A 24,559-nucleotide genomic window follows, 5' to 3' on the forward strand; every position below is an offset into this window, starting at 1 on the left:
GGTGGTCATTGTTGTGGGTATTGGCTGTTAGGTTAGCCCTGGGGCCGACCAGTCAATATGCATTACAGTGGGCAAGCCACTCCCCCCTACCCTCGCGCAGGCCCTCCCTCTCTCTCTTTTTCAAAATGGCCCGGGTGGGCCGCACTCCGATGCGCCTCACCAATCACAACGCTGCCATCGCAGCGTTGTGATTGGCTTAGGGTAGGGGAGGGAGGCTGCCTGCTGGCTGCTTCTTGTGTTCCTCCAGGATTTAGAAAACGCGGGAGCGGCACGATTCCTGCGTTAAGGTAGGTAGCTTTACTGTTATTCCCCTCCTCCCCATGGCATGTCTCCTCAAAACAAAGATGCCTGTCCCCGTTTTTGACTTGTGCAATTTAGCGGTACTAAACAAAAAGGGGCACCTGCTTCGTGACAAAAGATAGTGACACAGTCTAAATCGCGTTGGCATTTCAACAACATGAAAGGAAACAAGAGTTGATGAACTGCATAACGAACATTGCTGTAAGCATTGATATAAAATTTCACCCCTAGACTGTTCCGGGGAAATTATTTGGCCTAGTGGCTGGGGCGAAGGGGGCTTTGCTGCTTTGCTACAGACTGTTCAACAGCCCAAGAGCGGCTTTTATTAATACTGTATTTAATTGCTACATTGCCTCTAAGCCATATTCTGCTGCTAGCCTGCTGCCAGTACCCGGGGTCTCTCGTTCCCACACACGGGTAGAGCTTCTTCATTGGTGGCTTCTGGTCATGGAAAGAGATCCCTCCCTTTCTTAGGTCCTTGGACAGCCCCTTGCACTTCTGAAAATAAGTGACAACTCTTCCGTTCATCTTAGTACTTCCCTGAGGATTTTAATTTGAGTAGGCTAGTACAGCTGTCAAGCATAGCGCCAAGACACGGCATCTCTGGCTGGCACTCTCGCAATTAGGCATCAAGCACGCTGGGTCTCGCTTATCACTAACTTGGACATTTAGGGGCAGATTTACAATAAGTGGCTCATCCTTGCAAATCAGCAGGGATACGCCACTTATTGTGCGCCATGCCTCCGCCACCATTGATGCACCGCATTTACAATGCGGCGCACCAATGGGCAAAAACGGCACAGATGAGTGACGCATCTGTGCCGTAAAAGCGCCGCATTGCTGAAGTTGCGTCGCAAGGGCGACGCAGCTCCAGCAAGGCTCCAGCAAGGCTCCAGCAAGGCTCTAGGGGACCCTATCTTGCGTCAATTCCTACGCCTGCTTCAAGCAGGCGCAGGGTTTTGACGCAGCATGGGCCCCAAAGTGACTTACAAGATTTCACTCAGCCACTTTTAGGAAGCGTTACTGCGCCGGAACGCGCCCCCCTGCGCAGGAACGCCTCCTTCTGGCGCAGGGCTTTACAACTTGATGCATCTCCCAGATGCTTCACGTTGTAAGTTCCCCGCACCATGGCGCTTCTTTTGCGCCACCGCTGCGTCACAAAAGCGACACAACAGCGGCGTAAAAGGGGTGCAAGGCACTTGTAAATCTGCCCCACAGATGTAAATCGGCCGCAAAATCACTTCAGAGGCAAGTGCATAATGTCCTTATGATTAAAAAGGATTTTTCAAAGCAAACGAGACCCGGATGCGCTTCTGATGCGCACTCAGATGTTGACGTTTCAAGGATTGCCTATGACAGTACATCACGCATTATACTTGAACCAATGCTAAAAAAATGTCTTTTGTGTCACTCGGTCCGTATAAGTGATTTCAGACCGGAACAAAATCGTCCCTCTGTAAATGTTGCTTCAAGAACTGTACAACAATGGCCAGCACCGCACCGGTGCATAATTCCCACTGAACCTGGGCAAAACTGTCCGGCTCTGTAAATGAATATTGCCGGTGGACTATTGGATTGCATTCAAGGCAAGATAAACAAGCTGTTTTTTGTGGGTATCATAGAAGAAATGTGCTTAAAATAAAGGATGTATACCGATACCCAACCATGAACGAAGCCCCGAGGGGCATATTAGCAAGGAACCTCGTTAAAATTATCGCTGTTTTATCGGCAGGAAACTGCCAATAAAACGGCGATAATGGGCTTGTTAATATGCGTTATAGAATTCCTATAGAATCCCAGGTTAGATGTGCAGGACATCTAACCTGGGATTGTATAGAAATTCTATAACGCATTTTAGCAAGCCCATTATCACCGGTAATTTTAATGAGGTTCCTTGCTAATATGCCCCTTGGTTTAATATTTAATAAGTGAAAGTATGCCTTGTGCGCAGAGCCCTTTCTCCCAGCTCTCTGACAAGGGCTCCCCTCGCCTGCTGGTGCTCTGCGCATCCATTTATTTTGAAATCAGCTCAGCCTATTAAGGCATTCTTTCCTCTTCGGATATGAAAGCAATTCTCGAAGGACCTGCTCATTTCTGAACAATGTACCAGAGACCTGCAGAAGTAATTTGTCTTCCCTGAATAGCGCTCACCGGCGCTACGCACAAGCCTTGGAAACCTCTCAATGAACTTTGTCTGTGGATGTTTATCTACAGCCTGCAAGTAGTATAGATTTATTTAAGTAATATAGCGAGCATTTGGAGATAATGCTGGAAGTAAACGTTACCTTACTGATTTCTTGAAATTTACACATCGCCATATTTTAATGGATTTTCTTTATGGTGTTCGGTAAAACTTTGGGCCGTATTATCAAGAAAGGGCGATACATTATCGCCACTTTTATCGACAGGAAACTGCTGATAAAGCGGCGTTAATGGGCTTGATAATACGGCCTTGTTATTTCCCATAGAAGCCCATGTTAACACCAGAACCTGGGCTTCTATGGGAATTCACAAGGGCATATTATCAAGCCCATTATCGCCGTTTTAGCGGCTGTTTCCTGCCGATAAAAGCAGCGATAATGTATTGCCCTGTCTCTACTTACGCCGCCATGATCTCAGATATTTGCTTTTAATTACGTACTGTTTTGACTAAACAAGATGAATAAACGTTTCATATGTGTTTGGTGGGCCCACATTTTTGTAGCAACTTTTTGTCTTTGACTGCTGTGGCTGCATTTCACATGTACGAACTTGAACATTTTTGACTAACTTTTCCCCAGTCGTACATTCGCTTCAGAGGCACAGAACTGACGTGCAGTTGAATTTGCTTGAGCCCTACCAGCCTTTCTAAGGCAGACGCAGACGTGTGACCCTGCTCTGTCCCTACCGGTTTGGGCCTTCCATAGGAGCTCCCTAATTTCCCTACAGACAAGGCCACCTCTGCTTGCCCCCTAAGCCTAAGGCCTCTGCATAACAACCACTCTGTTACTTTCGGATCGTCCAAGCATGCCACAGATGTAAAGCATTCGCACAGGCCAGAGACACAGATAGAGAAACACAGAGAGAGAGGGGCATATTACCAAGCAATAGCAATAGGTTAGAGACAAAAATTTACCGCTGTGCAGCGGCGATTTTTATCGCAAATAAACCTTGGCATTACCAAGGTTTATCGCAAATGCGATAAAAATCGTCCGCAATGCATGAATATCGCTGAAAAGTCCGCGATATTCATGCATTACCGAGCTAATGCTCTTAGCCATGTTATCCACCTCCCATTGGATAACATGGCTAAGAACTGCTCTGGAGATATTCTCGCTTAGCGCGAATATCTCCAAAAGTTGGTAATAGGAGATAGCGATGTTAGCGACTGTTTCCAGTCGCTAACATCTTGGCACGCCCACTTTGCATGTCATTAGTGATAAATATCACTGACATGCAAAGCGGGGCCCAAGATGGTCGCTATCTCCTACTAGCTGTCGCTAACTGGTGTTAGCGACAGCTAGGTAATAGGGAGATAATTTTAGCTCCGCGTGTTTAGAGGGTTAGAAAGAACTAGGGGGTATATTATCAAGGGGTTTATCTCCGCTTTTTTGGCTTTAAAAGCCAAGAAAGCGGAGATAAAATTGTCTCCCTATTACCAAGCTGTCGCTAACACCAGTTAGTGACAGCTAATAGGAGATAGCGACCATCTTGGGCCCCGCTTTGCATGTCAGTGATATTTATCACTAATGACATGCAAAGTGGGCGTGCCAAGATGTTAGCGACTGGAAACAGTCGCTAACATCGCTATCTCCTATTACCAACTTTTGGAGATATTCGCGCTAAGCGCGAATATCTCCAAAAGCTAACACCTGCCCTGAGCAGTTCTTCACCATGTTATCCAATGGGAGGTGGATAACATGGCTAAGAGCATTTGCTCGATAATGCATGAATATCGCTGACTTTCCAGCGATATTCATGCATTGCGGCCGTTTTTTATCGCATTTGCGATAAACCTTGCTAATAGCAAGGTTTATCTGCGATAAAAATCGCCGATGTGCGGCGATAATTTTTGTCTCTAAACAAGTTAGAGACAAAAATTATCGCTAGTTGTTGGTAATATGCCCCTAGGGTAAGTGTGTGTATGTATGTGAGAGAGAGCGTTTTGTGTGTGTGAGAGTAGTAGGGGACAGGGTAAGGCGTGTGTGCGCGTGCGTGAGAGAGCAGGTTTGTGTTAGAAAGACCATGTGTGAGATCGAAAGACTATGATGGGCATGACAGAGGGAGGGAGGAAGGAGTAAAGTGTGTGTTTGTGTGTGTGTGTTTGATACTTGCCTCTCAGGCACCCAGTTAATGCCAAAAGCACAAATGTTAAATGTTGACAGTTCATTGTGCACACGAAGCCCAGTGAATTCTGACTGTAGTACACCTTGGCACTGGCCTAGATGAACGAGCATGCCTTGCTTATGATGTTACATTTAAATACACTTTTTAATCTGTTGCTAGATATTGTGTTAAAGTGTTTATTAATATCGAGAAATTAGAAATGAATTAAAATAATCATAAAGCCCGGCAGTGAATATTCCCAGATGTGGACAAACTGCCTGAGTCAGTTCAAAAACATAATTACGAAATGTGCGAAGGCAGGACAGTAAAATATTTAAGCAAATTCAAATCACTGTGGCCATAAAGCGGCAGGGCCCCTGCAGGGAAGGGGTGGCAAAGACATTCAGGGAAAACGCGTGATGCCTGTGAAGGAAGCAGGAGGTCAAGGGAAGGCAGATAGCTGGCACTGCCCCTGTTGCAGCAGGCATAGGGAAGGTGGTGGCACAAGCATTCCAAGGGCAGGTGTGAGAGGGGATATAAGAGGCAGAAAAAGGGGGGTACACTAACCAAGAGGAAAGACAGGAGTGAGATGGAACTGGGGGAGGAGGCTGAGTGTCTGACTATTTTTCTGCATTATAATTCCTACTATAAGATCCGTTTGGGTGTCTCTGGTGTACATTTTCAAGACTGAGATGTGTCTGCTTGTTAGTTGTGTATTTGTCTGTCTACTTGGCAATCCCCAGTAGAGAGGCGTGTGTACACCTGTGAGTGACCATGGGTCTCTGTGGAGCTGGGTGAAGGTACAAGAGCAAAGCTGGGTGAAGTGAGGGGAGGTGCAGTGACCGATCTATCTTTATTAGGTCTAGCACTAATTGCTTTATTAACCTTTCTTTTTCCTCAAATTTGCTTAAAAATGCACCGTTTGTCCACTGTTTTTTCAGAATTTTCTTGGGGGAGAACACCCTCAAAGCCCCCGTAGATTGTTCGCGCTCACTTGCCGCAATACAGTATGATAATATTGTTACACATCACCACTTCAAAATGTCACCAGCCGCCACTGCGTACCAACCAGGGATCACAAGTGCACATCCAGAGTTCTCAACCAGTCTTGTACACTGGCTGTCATTGCAAGTCTCTGGGTTCTGCACTGAAGTACAATGTTTCATTGAGTGACGTCAGCGGGCCATTCTTCTTTCTGACCCAGAATAAAGTTCTGGAACTATTAGCAAGAATTGGTTCACTGCCAACATTTTTTATCTTAGCAACTCAGGACATGGATATTAGCCTATGTCATTAAAAGAGAGTAGCTTGGCGGGCATCTCAATATCACATAACCATTTCTGACTCTTTGAATTACCAGGACAGACCTAGCCCTTGGGGCACACTGAATTACTGTTATAGCTGGGCCAGTAACATTTGGAATACTAGATCTCATGGAGTTGGGTCATTCAGGAAAAGGGTGAACACCCTTGCACCATGCAAGAGATATTTCTGACTCCGCAATACTTTATTTTATACTAGCAGCCCGTCCAGACGTTGTCCGGGTCAGTATTGTAAATGTTGTTGTGTTGTTAATGAATAAGAAGACATTTATTTTAATATTTTGTGATAAACAACATTTTGTGTTTCATTAGAATTGGGATTTAGAGTAAATTGATTTTCTACATTCCCTGTCCAAGAGAGTGCAACATATAACTGCCCATGAGTGAAGCAGGCTTCTCTTAAGGCTATGCCTATAACTTTGTATGTTTGGACTTGTGATTTGTTAATAGTGAAAATGGTGACTTTTAGCAGCCCATTCTTCACCTTTGGGTATTGGTGGTACAGTGACTTCCCCTTGCAAGCTGTACTGTGCTAAAACTGGAAAATAATTGCAAAAAGCTTCCTGTATATGACCAGATATGTTAAAATGAGCTTTTCTACCTTGATATGCTAATGTACATATAGTTGAAAGAGAAAAATTGGCAAGCAGTGGGAGATGTGATCATTTTGGGATCCTCCCTAACCTAGGGAGAGTACCTAACAGATGCCTTGAAAACAAAAAAACACATCCTATTGAACGATTTAGTTGTAGTCCCATCCTCTTAGGACAAACCCAAACACAGTTATTGGCAAAAAAACTTTCCCAACCAAAGGCCCTGCAAAGCATTATGGGACAAAATTAGCAGTGGGCATTGAATATTATATAGTATACAATATCAAAAGAATTCTACAAAGAGCTGCAGTTCCACTGGTCGTCCCTAGAATGCTTGATGAAAGGGTTTCAATGGTTTTGCATTTGACTCATGAGGGACATCTAGGGACGACCAGTGGAACTGCAGCTTAATGTAAGAATAATTTCAATGCTTTGCATTTGATTTGTGAGGAACATCTAGGGACGACCGGTGGAACTGCAGCTCTTTGTAGAATTATTTTGCTATTGGATACTATAATATTCACTGCCACTGCTAATCTTGTCCCATAATGCTTTGCAGGGCCTTTGGTTGGGATTGTTTTTTGCCAATAACTGTGCTTGGGGTGGTCCTAAAATGATGGGATCACCACTAAAGTTCAACAAAATGTGTTTTTTGTTTATACTCTTTGAGTTCAAGGCATCTGCTTGGTGCAAATCCGCCCCTTTGTGTTCAAGGCATCTGCTTGGTGCTCCCCCTAGGTTAGGGGGGACCCCAAAATCATCAGCTCTCTCATTACCTAATTATTTCAATGTAAAATTTCAATTTTGTGAATTGATTATATGCTGTTAAGCATGTAAAATTGCTTTTTCAAAGCATCTGAGAGTATTGTTCATTTAGATGCTACACAAAGTTGTAAGCCCAGGGTTAACCACGCCCCGTCCATGATGTCAGCCACGGTACGTTGCATTTCCATAAAAATGCTGTAATAATGTGTTCTGTACTGTTGGCTATGTGAACTGGTTTCTTTGAACGCTGTGAACGACGCCCACATTGCAGCAGTGTGAAGTTGCCTGCCACTCTGACACTGTTAACGCCCACATCCTGCCCCTGGTAACGCCCACTTTTTCTCACATGTCAACGCCCCAAGGGACTACTTTAGGACTGAGGGCGTCTCCCCTTTCTAATGTATATGGGGTCCATCTATATAGCCTACTAGCAGCCCGTCCCGACGTTGTCCGGGTATGAATTGCTGCCGGCCAGTAGTATATTGTGTCGTAGGATTTCGTTTTGATAGCATTTCTTATCTGTGACAGGCCTGTGAAATGCTCCGATTCACAGTGCACTGTTGATGCACTTAAGAGTGCGCGTTCAGTAGTGTGTGAACTCGAGTTTCCCTACTTTTTTTTCCTTGCAATATTATATAGCGCGAACTCGACACCATGGCATGAGCACAATTTACATTACAGAAGAACACATTCATTTGTGGTAGGCACGGGGAGACAAAGCGATTTGTCTGGAATCACAGGATGTTGAGCTGATGCCGAGATTCGAACGTAGCTCCCCATCTCTAAAGTTCGTAATTCTAGAACTTGTGGTGGGAGGTGTGTCTAAAAGTGTATGTCGGTGCTGGGCATCAATGAGGGAGACCTGTGCATTTTTCCAATTGGTGGTGAAAAAATATGAGTATGTTGCTGGAGATGTGGGCTGCCGTGCCACCAATGTACTTACGGGGAGGGTAAACACCCATTATTCCGCATCTTTCTTTCCGCATACCATCACTCCGCATGCTTTCATTACGAAAGTACCATGACTCCGCAATGCCATTATAACGCATGGCATTACATTTTATATGCTTTTACCACGCATACATTTACAACGAAATTCGTTGTAAATGCATGAATGATAAAAGCATGTTTTTTTAAAATGTTTGGATAAGGCAAGTATGGGTATAGGGGTATATGTTTTGGGGTACTGAGGTATATGTTTTGGGGTGTTTGGGTATTTTAAGGGTTCAGATATAGTTTTGGGTTCTGGGGTACAAGGGTATTTTTAGGGTTCAGGGCTAGGTTTGGGTTTTGGGGTATAGGGGTATTTTTAGGGTTCAGGGGTAGGTTTGGGTTTTGGGGTACAGGGGTATTTTAAGGGTTATGGGCTAGGTTTGGGTTTTGGGGTACAGTTTTATTTTAGGGTTCAGGGGTAGGTTTGGGTTTTGGGGTACAGGGGTATTTTTAGGGTTCAGGGGTAGGTTTGGGTTTTGGGGTACAGGGGTATTTTAGGGTTCTGGGCTAGGTTTGGGTTTTGGGGTACAGGGGTATTTTTAGGGTTCAGGGGTAGGTTTGGGTTTTGGGGTACAGGGGTATTTTAAGGGTTATGGGCTAGGTTTGGGTTTTGGGGTACAGTGGTATTTTAGGGTTCAGGGGTAGGTTCGGGTTTTGGGGTACAGGGGTATTTTTAGGGTTCAGGGGAAGGTTTGGGTTTTGAGGTACAGGGGTATTTATAGGGTTTAGGGATAGGTTTGGGTTTTGGGGTACAGGGTATATTTATAGGGTTAAGATGGGTTAGTGTTTAAGGGTGTTGGGGTATTTTATAGAGTAAGGGTGGGTTATGATTATGGGGTGCAGGGGTATTTAAAGTAGGGGTGGGCGGAATTGGTGCGAACTTGGTACAATAAATCCGCAATATTTCGTTCCGTCAGATTTCCAATTATTAAAACAGAAACCTCATATATTCGAGGTAAAATAACAAGTATTTCTACATGCTAAAATGCATATAGTCATTTCACAAAAGTGAAATTAGCTTCCAGCAAGCAGTGAGAGAGGTGATGATTTTGAGATCAAGCCCCTGCAAAGCATTATGGGACGAGATTAGCAGTGGGAAGTGAATATTATAGTATCCAAATAATTCTACAAAGAGCTGCAGTTCACCTCGTCGTCCCTAGTTGTCCCTGATGAGGCAAATGCAATAGCATTTAAAATAGTATACATCAAGCTGCAATTTACCTCGTGGTCCCTAGATGTCCCTGATGAGGCAAATGCAATAGCATTTAAAATATTACATATCAAGCTGCAGTTCACCTCGTCGTCCCTAGATGTCCCTGATGAGGCAACTGCAATAAGCATTTAAAATATTATACATCAAGCTGCAGTTCACCTCGCCGTCCCTAGATGTCCCTGATGAGGCAAATGCAATAGCATTTAAAATATTATACATCAAGCTGCAGTTCACCTCATCGTCCCAAGATGTCCCAAGATGTCCGTGATGAGTAAAATTCAAAAACATTGAAACCCTTTCATGAATGCTAAAAATTATGCTAATCTTATCCCATAATGCTTTGCAGGGCCTTTTAGTTGTATTTTTGCCCATAACTGTGCTTGGGGTGGTTCTAAGAGAATGGGACCTCCACTGAATTACTATTTAAAGGGAGCAGGAATGTATAGAACCTGGGAAGAAAAAACAACACTCGTGATGGAATGCCCCCAGCGATTGTCACGCCCCCAGCACACACCCACAGCACAATGCAGACACGCCCATAAGGGACTACTTTGCTGGCACGGTTCTTTTACCTTTTAAATGTATATGGTGGGCGTCTGCATAGCCTATGTCCTTCTGCTGCAACTGCACTTTCCAGCGCTGTATTGGGTGTGTGGATTGGCGCTGTAGTTCCCGAGTTTACCTTGCCAAAAGGTGTCTGTTCTCTCTTTATAATAGTAGTATAGACGTCCATCTCCTGGTCCTCCCCTTTCCAACGCTGTATTGGGTGTTGAGATTGGTGGTGTAGTTTTTGAGTTTACCCGGCTCAAAGGACACAGTTCTCTCTTTATAATAGTAGTATAGATTTTGATACAGCTCATCTTTTGCCCATTATGGATGTTGGTGAGCTTATATTGTGAAAGCTTGAAACTCTGAAGTGAGTGCCCAATCGGGGGCACATTATCCCAAGTAATGAGTGGGTGGGAAAGGTCCACAGCTGTCCTGATTTCTGTATACGTCTCCTCTCTTTACAGGCTGTGGCTACCTAGAAATTTGCTATCTCTTTCGCTGATGAACGGGTGTGCACAATGGGTCTTGGCCTGTCCTGTTGATAGAGCGTGGGTTCATCTGCTCGTTTTACTATACTCACCTGGGCCCAAAACATACATACTTTGAACAGGTAACCCTTGCCAATCAGGATTTTAATTAACTTTTAGGACTTATACCTATACCATTTAACTTACCAATCCTAGTTGCCAGTACCTAGAGTCCTAAGGGATCAAGGGAGTTAGCATAATAGGTAGAAACAACATTTACATGCATAAAATAACCACAGATTCAGGAAAAGTTTCAACACTTTATCTATGTAATTCTTAAATGTCAGAGTCCATAGAATTTGCAATTAAAGCTCGTTCAATTAGGAAGATAATGATCAAAGCAAAAATATGCTGAAATTTTATGAGACTGTCTTTTATCATTTGAACATAGGAAGGGTAGAAAAGGGAAACAGTACATTGACGTACCCACATAGATTATATTCACCTAGAATGGTATGTAGACCAACCCTGGCCATGGGCTGGGATAAAGGACAGGACTCTCAAAAGTTCAGGTGCAAACAGGATAAACAGGTGCAGACCAGAACCAAGACAGGTGCGGACCAATATGGATCAGGACAGGTCAGATGTAGGTCAGGACAATTACCCTCAGCTAAAGTGCAACTCCAGCGTCACACACCTCACTGCGGCTAACAGTCGGACCACGATTGGGTTATCAATTCTTCTCCCTCAGACCCCCGATTGGGTTATCGATTCATCTGACAGAGTGCTCCGCCAGCACCTCTGCTCTCAATTGCCTATTGAGTGCGTTGGGTCAGTGACAGGTCAGCTATTCGGACAAGTCAGACAATCTAACTAGCTAAGACTACCTTAGATATACCATTTTCCAGGGCAATGTACCACCCCCCAATGTTTCAAATTTGTGTGTTCCCTCAATTTTATTGGTCAAAAGGCGAGGAGAGGTCATCACACCCTACCAGTTATGAGATCATTTGATTCAGTAATGCAAATTATCTTACCCGCCCATAACTTTATTTTCCCATGCACTTTTATTCCACCCTTTTATTCCACCCAACAATGAATGTTCTAATAGTAAATACAATGTTAAACATTTTAACAAGTTGACATCCTCTTGGAAGTTCATTGGGTTGGGTTCCCAGGAGCATCGCAGGCAAGACTGTCACCCGTTCAATGCCATGGCTTGTGGACTCTCTGGATTTTGGTTCATGCGTGGTCTCAGGACCCAGGATGGCGCTACATTGTACCTCATTGGTCCAAACACGAGCGAGTAGCAAAGTCAAAGAAGAACAGTTTTAGAATAAATAATAAATGAATGCACTGTATACCACTTATCTCTACTCTATTCCCATGACTTTATTTTAACTATAGCATTGAAAAATTAAGCAGAATGAACACAGTTTAGTTAAGGCAGCAGCATAAGCATTAGAATATCAAACATAGAGTAGCTATCTTTAATACTAGTGCGCAGAAGCAAATATTTCCCACCACAGCAGCGAGTACGTCACACCATGTGAGTGTGGTAGACGCATGCGTAGTGAAATTCCCGCGTTGTGGCGGCCATATTAGGTCACTCGAGTTACTGTTAGTAAAAGCACATTGAAAAGCTTCCCCAGCTTACTATAAATGTTGTGTGGTGCAATTATTAGTAAATCAAAACATGTTGATTAATACATTTCTTGTTATTTAGAGAGGGTTGAGTCCAAGCTAGTCTCTTTACATGTGAAACCTTGCTCCATCACTGTGAGAGGATCTACAACAAGGATTGGCTATTGAACGCCAAAGGTTGTTGGGCAAATGAATGTGATTGTGGCAGTGTATGTAACACAGTGCATTGCTTCTTTCAGTGCTTAATTTGATCCGGTTATTACCGGTGCTTGGCATCTGCACTTATTTCTCAGCTCTGGGGATAGGACCAGTCTCCCACATGGTGGCACTGTCCGACTAATTTAAAGATGAGCACAACAACAGTTGTTTATTAATTCAATATACATTAAAAAAGACTTTTGAGTGCCGCTCAAGCCATTGTAATAGCATTCGGGGCCTGGAATAGGCTGAATTGTCACACCTGTAGGAGTGTGATGATTAGTAATTGTGTTGGCACTGCCATTGGCAGCTCTGGGAAGGGTAGTTTGTGGTGCAAGCCGCAGTGACCTCCTGACGAGGGACCTGGCATATGTTTTTTTACAAATTAAGCACTGACTTCTTTCCTGCTGTGTGTGCGGCCCTCTGTGGGCTTCACTTGTTGCTTGTCATAAATTAGTATAAGTGATTAGTTATGTAGGTGCTGATGTCAGAATGCACTTGTAATAAGAAAGTAACGCCTGCATTGTTAGAGTGACTAACATCTGCCACTTAGAACATAAAATACATAACAGTTGAAGGAGCAATTTTTGAAAAGAGCAAATCAGGATGTCATGGCTTGCATGGGAGGGAATTTTGAGAAGGAGTTTTAGTAATGGAGTTGAGGGCCAAAACAAAATGTTTTAAAGCTTTTATAGAATTGGAGAACGGCTTTCACAGTGTCTATGGGGCTTAATATCAAGAACGGCGATAAACTTATCCATGGATACGCCCAGGTTGACACCATTTCCTGCCGCTAAAGTGGCGATAATGGGCTTGATAATATGCCCTTGTGAATTCCCATAGATGCCCAGGTTAACACCAGAACCTGGTCTGCAATGGGAATTCTCAAGCACATATTATCAAGCCCATTATCGCAGTTTTAGCGGCAGGAAATTGTGTTAACCTGGGCTTATCCAGTGATCATTTTTGGTAATATGCCCCAATGTTCGTAGGTATGTAATAGGTTTCTAAAGTGTACTTTTTGGCACTGAAGCCAATCACATGTGAGAAAGTGCTGCATGTAAGTTAGCCAAAATGTTGGCTAAACAGAGAGATCTTAAACTGCACTTAAAATTAACGTGGGAAGAGGTAACTCGAAGGTGCAGTGGAATACCAATTTCATAACTTTGTAGCCATGACAGAGAAAGCTTGGCCACTCGTACATGATCTTTTAAATCTGGGAACGATTAACAAGTTATGGGTGGCTAAATATAGAGATTTATAAGGCATGTAAGTTTTATACTGTATTAGCTCGAGTACCATGACCTACAGGGCATTGTGAAAAAGATGAAGCACTTTAAACAAAATACGAGCATGAATGTAAAATGTTATAGCCATTGTGACGGAAAGTGTGAATTCTGTTAAGTACACGGAGGCGAGGATTATACATTAAATTCCTTTTAATCCAACTCCAACAGCATACAAAAGCTTTCATAGAAAAAAACAATGGGGCATATTATCAACACAGGCGATAAAATTATCGCTTGCTTTATCGGCAGAAAACTGCCGCTAAAGCCGCTTTTGCGGCAGAAAACTGCCGCAAAAGCAGCTTTAGCGGCAGTTTTCTGCCGATAAAGCAAGCGATAATTTTATCGCCTGTGTTGATAATATGCCCCAATGTTCTCAAGACACTTCCTGGAACAAATAGACCACAATTACAATTCCCAGGATAGCCAGTATATGTTTTAGCCAATCAGGATGCAACGCTCTCCATAAACCTCAGTTCCCCTCGAGAGGTCCCCTCTGATTTTAGGTCGAGCCTGGGCAGTGCATGTTGAAGCTCCGCCCACTCCCCACCCATATTTTTAATTGGCTTGTGTCATTGTCCTTTGTAAATGCTGGCTACTGATTCGTTAGTAGACGTGTTAGTCCCGCCTTGGTTTGCCTTATCTTCATTTGTAACCTCCCATGAGGACTGGCCCTTTTACTTCGGTTGTTACACGGTACGTCTTATTTGGTCTTTAAGCACTATGGGGCAGATTTACAATTACTGGCGCATCCCCAGGGACGTGCCAGTTATTGTGTGCTGCAGCTCCGCCACCCATGGTGCGCCGCATTTACAATGCGGCACATCATGGGGCAAAAACGGCACAGATGCGTGACGCATCTGTGCCGTAAAGGCGGCGCATTGCTGGAGTTGCGTCGCAAGCGCGACGCAGCTCCAGCAATGCTCTGGGGAGCCCTATCTGTCCAATGCTGCGTCAAGCCTTATGCCTGCTTCAAGCAGGCGCAGGGTTTTGACGCTGCATTGGCCTCAAAGTGACTAAGTGAAATCTTGTAGATTTCACTCAGCCACTTTTAGGAGGCGTTCCTGCGCAGGAACGCCCCCCCCCTGCGGCGGAACGCCTCCTTATGGCGCAGGGCTTTACAACGTGACGCATCTCCCAGATGCGTCACGTTGTAAATACCCCGCACCATGGCGCATCTTTTGCTCCGCCGCTGCGTCACAAAAGTGACGCAACAGCAGCGTAAAAGAGGCGCAAGGGGCTTGTAAATCTGCCCCTATTTTTTTAATGCGTTTCTCCTACTGCAGGCATTACATGCTTTTCTGCAGCTTTCAGTCCCGTCTTGCTATTGAAGTGCCTCCTTCTGTCAATTCCCAGGCCCCCCGAGGAGGGCCGGCTGCTTCATTGATGCATGCTGTAACTGACTGACCCAGAATCACAATCGTCACATAGATAAGAACCCGTTTTAAGGCTCCAGGCTTTGAATACCAAGTTTGTAGTGATTTGTTTGGTCCCTTTGGGTCTCGTGGAGACTAGTCGGTCTTTGAGGCTGCTGGCTCTTTTGTACGCGAAAAGTGGTTGGTCCCAGTTCCTTTTCCCAGTGTTTAAGATTTGCCAGTTCTTTCTGATTATTTTAGACCCCATCTCCGATGCCTCATTATAAGTTGTGACACATGTCAAGGAGGCGGTGGTTTCCTCCCGTGTGTTGTCTTTCAGGAGAGCATCTTTATTCTGATTGCCGGCCCGTTTTTTGGTGTTTTGAACTATTTTGTTGGGGTATCCTCGCTCACATAATTTTGTGGTCAGCTGCGTTGATTGCTTTTGGTAGTCTGATACATTGCTACAATTTCTACGCAAAGGTAGTCTGCCTCCTGTTTGGAGATGTGTTGATTTTCTTCTGCATTTTCAACTAGAGATTTGATAGCCGATTGTGGTTAAGTTTGGGTTGTCTTGTAGCTTACAAACTATTTCCCTTTCTTCCTTGGAAAGGTTATTATAGGTCTTGGGTTGTTCCATCCTCTCGACTTGGTTGTAGACTGCTTGTTCAAACGTGGTGATTTCCACGGGAATGCTAGGTGGTGGTGGTAAGAACGTCGATTTAGGTTTCAGGCCCGTTTCATTAGTGTTGGTGTTAATGGTAGGCTCTGTGGCTGATTGCTTTTCAAAGAATGCTCTCAATTTGAGTTTGCGGGAGAATTCCGCCAGTTCGGTGTGTAGTTGAAACTTGTCTAGCCATGTGCTAGGTACAAAGGACAGTCCTTTATTGAGTATGTCTTCTTCTTTCTGTGCAAGGATAAATTGAATAACAGGGATGTGGGTTTCGGATCTTGCGTTCTTACCGATGTCCGCTCGCCCCTTGTTGTTGTTCTCTCATCTTGGTCCTGGCGTTAGCACTCACTGGTCCTTCTTCTTCTGCCCAATGGACCTGTTGTTGGTTCCTTCATCATCCTCTTGGTCTCCGGCCACGTCCTAAAAAAGGCGCCCTTTGGTTATTTTGAAAGATGGGTGGAGGTCCGAAGTGATACAGGGGGACCACCCAAAGTATGGATTTTGGGGGGGGTGGGCAAATGCCATAGTTAGGACCTTGAAAATCTGGCATGCTCCATGATTGCTGCCACCGTTGTTGTCGTCCCTTCCCTCTAGATTTGTGCGAGCCTGCGCTGGAATCACTTGAGATCAGGCTGTTATCTCCCATAATTGTCACTGGATCTGTCTTGCTTTTGGGGAGCAGTGTAGTTATCCTCTGTATAAGGATACGTTTTTGTGTACGAAAATTTTTTACGGTCTTTTTGAGATTTGGTCATTTTCGCCTGTGTGAGATACTCTTTATATTCCGCCATTTCTTTATTTGATTCATCAGTTTTTTCTTGAAAGATATTATCTTTGTTTAGTAATGGCTTTCTGTGGCCTGAATGACTTGCTGACTCTCACGGCCACGGGAGATCCTCTATTTTATCTCTAGGCGACTTCGCTCACCTTTTTGTATGTCTCCTCTTTAACTTAATAGAAGGCGTGTCTAAGCCGACTTCAATGCCGGATACTCATGAAGCTTTGCTCTGATAATCTCAAGAGTAAGCATTTGTAATCTTTTTACTGTCCGTCACCAATTCGGCATCATGGTGCGATTCCGCTATTGATTATATGCACATATATCTTTTACTGCTGACCAACTACCACGTCACAGTCCGTACTGCGCCACTATTTTAGCATTATGGTTACTACACGGACACAATGGCATTCAAGCACATAAGATACATGTGCATCCTGAGATGCTAATTTCCATTCATTATGTATTTGTTTGTATTGTTTTATGTCCTTTCTTTTTACAGGTACAAAGCACAGAGGGAAGCACCTTCTTACCCACATTGCACTTTAGCGAGTGTAACGCATAGCGGGTCACTTACACTCAATTCCTGACCCTGCCTTTTTAAATCACTTCACAAGCACTTCACACACTTTTAGGTCCTGAAGAAAGCCAGCTCATTACCAACGCCTGGCTGAAACATGTTGACCACACAGGATGTGGGAGACAATAGATAACTCCACAACACGTCCATTGCCGTGTTTTTAACACTGCCAAGGGCCTGCTAATAAAATTACCTGGTATAGGAATTGGTACCCGAGGACAGTTTTTAATTCACACTCACACGCTATCACTGCACACTCATTCACCACAAAACCAGCTCTGCTGTAAACCAAATGATGAAGCATGCCACCAACTAGGTTGGTGGGTGAGGGCTTTTAAAATAAATAATATTTCTTTCTTCCCTACAAACATTATCCCTATGCCCTGTGAGGCTAGTTCCCATTGATAATACATATATTTCAGGGGAAGTGAACTAGCTCTGTTGTTCCTCCCTCTCCCCTTGATACCTTACACTCTAATTGACACACATTTAGTTGTTGAATGACTCTCATTAATCCACTGAACCTATGAAAATATCACACTTAAGCAATCTCAAACATTAGCAACTACGCTCAAATGGGTGTAATTTCTTATATTTATATGATTCCCTTGCCTTCATTGCTTGATTTTGCTCGCGAGAAAGTGTCACTCATAGTCGTTGAAATTTCACTTATAGTTATAGTGAAATTATGGAAATGTCACACATAGCAATTTGAAACATTGTCAGCATTAGTGTTTCATGTACAGGGCATTGTGTAAACAATGGAAATAACACCCAGGATAATGTGCTGCATGGCTAAATACTATTAAGGTCCCAAAGGCGAGACCAATTGCATTGCAAATGCTTGTTTCCTTTGGCAGGGCCTCGTTTCTGGTTCAGATATATCAATCATCACCTTCCACAACACCCTATTATTCATAAGTCATTGGCAACAAAGTTATCACATTGACCTTTTCCCTACGAAGGGAAAAGGTCACTTTAGTCAAATACATACAGTAAATAACTGCATTTACTCCACTTGTCTTCATCCGCATTATCCTCTCCCCTATTGCCATCCGGTTCCTGGATTAAAGAGAAAAACGATAAAAAAGGTAAGTGGCCTCTCTAGATGCCCACTCCCAGGTAAGGGCAGGAGGACCGCTTTGGGTCCTCAGGTGTTGTCGTCGTATTCTTTGTTGCCATAGCCTTCCAGGCCCCCCTCCTCTGTAAGTGTACAAGGGGACCCTTTTGTGTCCTCACATTTCGTTGCCACTGCCTTCATCTGATCCATCCAGTGCAAAGTGGTGATGCAGGAGACTGTGGCTCATCTTTTGACACACCAGGATCGATGTCTCCTTCCTCCCTACTACCAGGCATTTTCTGGCTGACAGATAAACATCTTTAAAGCAGCACAGGAGCCTCCAGCAGTCCTGGAGGTCCCTAAGTGTGTGTGTGTGTCCCTGGGAACAAACCAAGTCAGTGCTGATGCATGATATTTGTATCCAGACCCTAAGCTGTGAGACTAGGGCCTTCAGTAGGTCCTGTGAGTATGCACACTCCTGAAAAGATGGTAGGTGGGTCTTCTCGCCCGTGGTGCACCCTATCAAGGAGAAACTTGTATCGGTTGAACCCTCTTGTGTGCATGAAGGTTCTCACTGGCAGTCCTCCTTGTATGGCCATCCAAGCGATGTCTTTGTGCTGGTTGATTAGGCTCTTGGAGGCAATATTCTCCCACATGTGGTCCACTGTGGCAGAAGGGAGGGTGCTGATCAGTTCACTGATGTCCCCCGCACGTATCTGGTATTGAACGATCGTTGGAGTCCACTTTGCTGGGGCAGCAGCCTCCAGACCAAACTCCTTGACAAACATTTCTACTTCCTTGTAGAATCATGGGGTGTCCAAGTTGTAGAAGACGGCGCTCGCCCATTCTGACCATCTGAGGCCGCTCCATGTTGGCAAAAGGAAAAAACGTAACCATCAGTAGCCTGCATGGCTCTCATCTTTGGTCCTCAGGATGCTGCTCACGCAGTAGAATACAAAGATTTCCTTCATGATGGTGGCGATGATCGGCACTCCCTTCCCTCCCTTGTCATGGGTCTTGTGCATTTCCTCCCTCTTCACTCTGTTCATCTTTAAGCTCCAGATGAAGTAGAAGTTAATTCTCTTGATCGCCTTGGCCGTACTGGTCTGCAATAGCCACACTTCAGAGACGTACTGTAGCACTGGCAGGGTCTCGTTCCGTAGGACCCAAGACTTCTCTTCAATTGTCCGCTGAACCAGACTCAAAGGATCTTCACCTGCTTGATGGGGAATGGCAGTGGGTCTCGGGCGGGGGGTCCAGTGGCCGAAGAGTAGGGTGTCCTACTTGGCGCTGTTGATCTTTGCTCCAGATGCCTTTCCAAACTCGATACAAGTCCTCTCCAGTTCTCTCACAATTGATCCGTCCGCGTAGATGACTGAGACGTAGTCTATGTAGAGGGAACACTTCACTTCGCCCTTTCTGTTGCTTCCTGGGGCTGTCACTCCTCTGATGTTCTATTGGATGCATTCAGCAAGGAGGTCTATCATGCAGATGAACAGAAGAGGGGAGAATGGGTAGCCCTGCCTCACAGCCGACGGGACGGGGAAGGGGTTGGTTTTCCATCCATTAACCAACGCTGTGGGCTGTCACTCCTCTGATGTTCTTGTTCTATTGGATGCGTTCAGCAAGGAGGTCTATCACGCAGATGAACAGAAGAGGGGAGAATAGGTAGCCCTTCCTCACAGCCGACGGGACGGGGAAGGGGTAGGTTTTCCATCCATTAACCGACGCTGTGTTAGAGATGTCTCTATACATTGTGGTCATCAGAAAAAATCTCCCAGTCCCAGTGCTTTCAGTGTCCGGTCCATGAACTCATGGGAAACAGGTGAACACCTTTGCCTGATCCAGGCTGACCAAGGCCATCAGAACTTTGCACCTTTTGACGTACTCAATTGTGTCCCAGACCAGGGATAGACTGTCCGTAATTTGCCAACCTGGTATCCCACAAGACTGATAAGGGTGAAATATCTTCGCTATCACTTTCTTTAGGTGGTTGGCTATCACCTTCATGAGGATTCTGTATTCCACATTAAGGAGTGAAAGGGGCCTACAGTTCTTGAAATCTCTCTCTCCCTTCTGGTTGTACAAAGTGTTATCATGCCTTCACGCTGGCATTGTGGCATACTGCCCTTGCCCACCAAACCCTCTGGGAGGTCCAGCAAGACCGGCTCATCAGCTCCCATAGTTCAACATAAAGTTCCACTGGGAGACCATCATTTCTAGGCGTCTTGCCCCTCTTGGAGGTTGTAGCGGCGAAGTGCACCTCTTTCAGGGTGAAGGGTGCATTCAGGCCCTCTCTTTCACTTCTGTACCCATTGTCTTTGAGATGTCCTCCAGGACAATATCTGCCATGGATCTCTATGACGACTTCTGTGGGTAGAGTTCACCATAAAACTCTTTTATGAATCTCCAGGCTTGCTCTTTCTCACATTGGAGGTTTCCCTCCGAGTCCCAAAGGTCTTCCAGCAGTGTGTGGGTCGAGTGAAGTTTCTTGAGGAATGAATTGCATTTCTTGTCCTTTTCAAGGTTCTCGGTTCTGGTCTGGAAGATGATTTTCTTGGATTCTTCCCTAAAGTGCCCTTTGAGCCCTTTTCAGGTTTCCTTCAGTTTGTCATCCAGATCCTATCCTTTGAGCTCGAGTCCATACAGTTGCTTCAGCTTGCTTCGCAGCCTCCTGAACGCACTCTTCTTTTCCCGTGCAGTGGCTCTGCTTGCATCCTGGAAGAAGCTCCTGAACCAGTCCTCCACCCATTCCCACCACTCGCTGGAAGAGTAAAAGAAGTCCCTCATTTCCCTCCACTCAACATATGCGACTTTGAATAGGAGGTCGATCCTTGAACGCCCAAATGTGTCCGGCCTACTCCAGGAAAAATTCCTGGTATTCGGCCCCATGCCACTCCACCAACAGCCTCCACCAACAGCCTGAACGTCGCATCCATCCCTGCAGAGTCTGACCCATTTCGTCTATCCATCTCTACTGTGCAGTTGAAATCACCACCCATCAGGATGGTCCTGGAGGTCACGAGTTTCATCCTGAGCATCTCAAGCCGCTCAGTTTTCTCCGGGGGAATAGACATCGATAAGCCTCATGGGATCACCAGCAGCCATACATGAACAGCCATCTGCCACCTGCTCAGTGACCTTATCAGTCGCTGCTCGGTGACCTTGTCAGTAGTGAAATGCTTCCCCTTGATCAGAATGGCGACTCCATTGGAAACGTTACCTACGGTCCGGATACCTGGGTAGACACCCAGCAGACGACAAATGTCTGCCGTGCAAGAAACACTGTCAAGTCCCTCCCAAGAGCTAAATTGAAGATATGTTTAGGTATTTCCACCTAAACATAAATCCCCTCCCCAGAGGTCTAGGGGATTTACTGTGCTGTGAAGGATGTTAGGAGCATTATTAGTCCTCCAGCATTAGTCCACCCAAAAGACAGGAAAAGTAGAGTAGCTAGGGAGCCCAATGTTACTGGGCTCTAGAAGCTGACCACAGGTTCTCAGGGTGGACAGGGGGTACTATTTTGCGCTCCTAGCTGCCGATTCACAGAACTAATCTGAAACAAAATCCTAAACTTACTACTTTTGGTATTCACAGAAGGCACTTACAATTTATGGTATGCACAGAAATCACTTATGACTACTAACTTTACGTCCGCACTCGGGCCGGAATTTCCACACCCGTAGTGGGATTTCCGTCTCCGGGCCGGAATCTCTGCATTTGGGTCTGATGACGATTTCAAGTGCCTACCATTCCCCCCAGGCTCAAGTTGAATGTGTGATCACTCATGATAATTAGTGCTACACACCTCTGTAACAGTAGGACCCACACTGCTTGTGCTCTTCTTTTATGCCTGAAATTGAGTCCATCACATGTGGCAGCAGAAATATAAAGTTGCAACACACTTATCATTGTAGGTACAATGATTACCTCCCAGATTCCAAGACCCACAGTGACTTCTCCTACAAGGTTGTCTGTGGCATCTGGTCAGGGACCACACACTGAGCAGATGCGGGGCCATGGTAAGTAAACCCAAGAATAGTGTACCTGAATGCTCATGCCCATGAAAGTGCCTTTAATCTCTGCTGTATGTTGTATGTGTTTTATATGGTATTTAACCACATACCAGATCACACCATGGTGGCTAGTGAAAGGATGACACAAAATGTATGAGAAGTGAGTGCTGAATGGACATCAAAATAGTATCTAGTGTCATATTGAGTGTACTAGACACAACTGGATTGTAATTCAATGATATGAAAACTCCCTAACAAAATTCTAATGGACAAATCATACTGAAATTGGTGTGGATGAGGGACGCAATGGTGCCAGTTGTGTACGTTTGTGATGGATATATGGGATGCTATGGGGAATCTTCAAGAAGTTACATTATAAAATCTCTTGGCGGAAAGGCACAACACAAATCCAGTGTAGGTGGCAGCCATCAAATCTTCACAACTTACCCACAATGTGGGATCTGAGTCAAATGTTGCATTCTGCTTGCCTCCTCTTCTACTGTATACAACGAGATAAGTGAGTGTATAACATATGAGGTTAGGATGTCTGCTGTACAAGACATCATCCGTTGTCAGCTTAGTTCTATCCTGATGTAGTAAATGGATTATGGGAACAGAGGACACTCAAAGGATGGACATTACAAATGTGTGATCTCTCAATCCAAAATGAGCTTTGTGACTTCACAGGTAGGGAAAGCACAAATGACACACAAAATGTTCCTGACTATTGCACATCTCATATATGAACTGATATGCAAATGTGAAACTGGTCAGCCTGTGGATGTACACTCCTTTTAATTTGTCAATAGACAATATCATACTCATGAGCCATGTTAGTCTTAACGGTGAAGGTGCAATCAATGTAATACGGTGGCGTCCTGATTATTTCCCCCCTTCATTCAAATATCAGTAACATTATCAAACATGTTTGTCTGTTGATGTGTCATCTCATTGATGTCAGCACTGTGTGGAGGTAACAGCTGGGAATTGCTGCATGTGAGGGGTCCCACATGTAAATTGCATGAGGTAAACATGCTGCACATTGTCCTGGAATATCCTATCAATGGTCATTGAGAATGACATATACATGTTAGCTCATAGCTACGACCTGCTGTACTGAAATATGGACATGTATGTCTCATCACAGCTGCTACTGATATGATCCCACTTGCACTCAATGTTTAATGAAAAATAATCAATTATCGCGTGCTCTAGGGTGCACTCTCCGTTAAGTGCTTGAAAATATGGATTGGCAGCGTGCCCCTCAATTGGGTGACGTCCCCTAGTCACAGCAAAAACCCCTTGGTCGGGTTACAAAATTATAAGACCCAAGATAAAAATCTTGTTCAAGTTCGTTGAGTGTTTCAAAATTTCTTTATTCAACCATTTGGTATTTCGCCTTAATTCATGGTTATTTCCAAATTTTTCTTTCAAAATAATCCAATATTATCACAGCTGCTGACAGGATGACACCAGTACAGCGTACAACACCATCCCAGGGAATGCAAGACATCCTGGCTGCAGCAGTGAAACCCTCGCACATTTCCATCAGGTAAATGTGGCGTGAAGTGTTTCCCTATCAATCAATCAATCAAGAATTTGTAGAGCGCACTACTTACCCGCGAGGGTCTCAAAGTATTGGGGAAAAAAGAGGGGGTGCTACTGGTCGAACAGCCAGGTCTTGAGTAGCCTCCTGAAGATTGGCAGGTCTTGGGTCTGTCGTAGGCTGAGTGGAGGGGTGTTCCAGGTCTTGGCGGCGAGGTGGGAGAAGGATCTGCCACCGGTGGTTGTTCGAATGCGAGGGACGGTGGCGAGGTCGGCGGAGCAGAGCTGGCGGTTGTGGATGTAGAAGAAGAGTCGTCTGTTGAGGTAGGCTGGGCCAGTCTTGTGGAGAGCCTTTTGTGGGTAGATGAGGAGTTTGAAGGAGATCCACTTGTTGACGGGGAGCCAGTGCAGGTTTCTCAGGTGGGGGGTGATGTGGCTGTGGCATGGTACGTCAAGGATCAGGCGTGCAGAGGCGTTTTGAATGTGTTGCAGTTATTTGATGAGCTTGGCCGGGGCTCCTGCATAGAGGGCGTTTCCATAGTCGAGTCTGCTACTGACGAGGGCCTGGGTGACTGTTCTTCTTGTATCTGTCGGGAAACACCTGTAAATTTTGCGGAGCATGCGGAGGGTGTTGCAGCAGGAGGAAGAGACTGCGTTGACTTGCCTGGTCATGGAGAGCGTTAAGTCGAGGATGACACCCAGATTGCGTGCGTATTTGGTGGGTTTTGGGGCTGCTGCCAGTGTCATCGGCCACCAGGAGTCGTCCAGGCTGAAGGGTTAGAGCTGAGGATAAGGACCTCCGTCTTGTCTGTGTTCAGCTGTAGTCGGCTGCTCTTCATCCAATCGGCGAAGGCCTTCATTCCTTTGTGGAGTTGGATTTGGCAGTGAGGCGGTCCTTGGTGAGGAAGAGGATCAGT

The 24,559-nt window shown here is 45.0% G+C and overlaps 1 long non-coding RNA gene across 1 annotated transcript in view; it reads left to right on the plus strand.

Moving 5' to 3' along the window:
* Positions 1–205: 205 nt before the first annotated feature.
* LOC144771487 (uncharacterized) overlaps positions 206–24,559 on the plus strand; it is a 28,341-nt gene continuing 3,987 nt past the window's right edge. Inside the window, exons 1-2 of the long non-coding RNA XR_013599309.1 lie at positions 206–287; positions 23,553–23,649. This is a non-coding gene — a long non-coding RNA (uncharacterized LOC144771487). The remainder of the gene's footprint in view (positions 288–23,552; positions 23,650–24,559) is intronic.

This window comes from Lissotriton helveticus, chromosome 8 (genome assembly GCF_964261635.1).
Source record: "Lissotriton helveticus chromosome 8, aLisHel1.1, whole genome shotgun sequence".
In the NCBI taxonomy this organism is placed as follows: domain Eukaryota; kingdom Metazoa; phylum Chordata; class Amphibia; order Caudata; family Salamandridae; genus Lissotriton; species Lissotriton helveticus.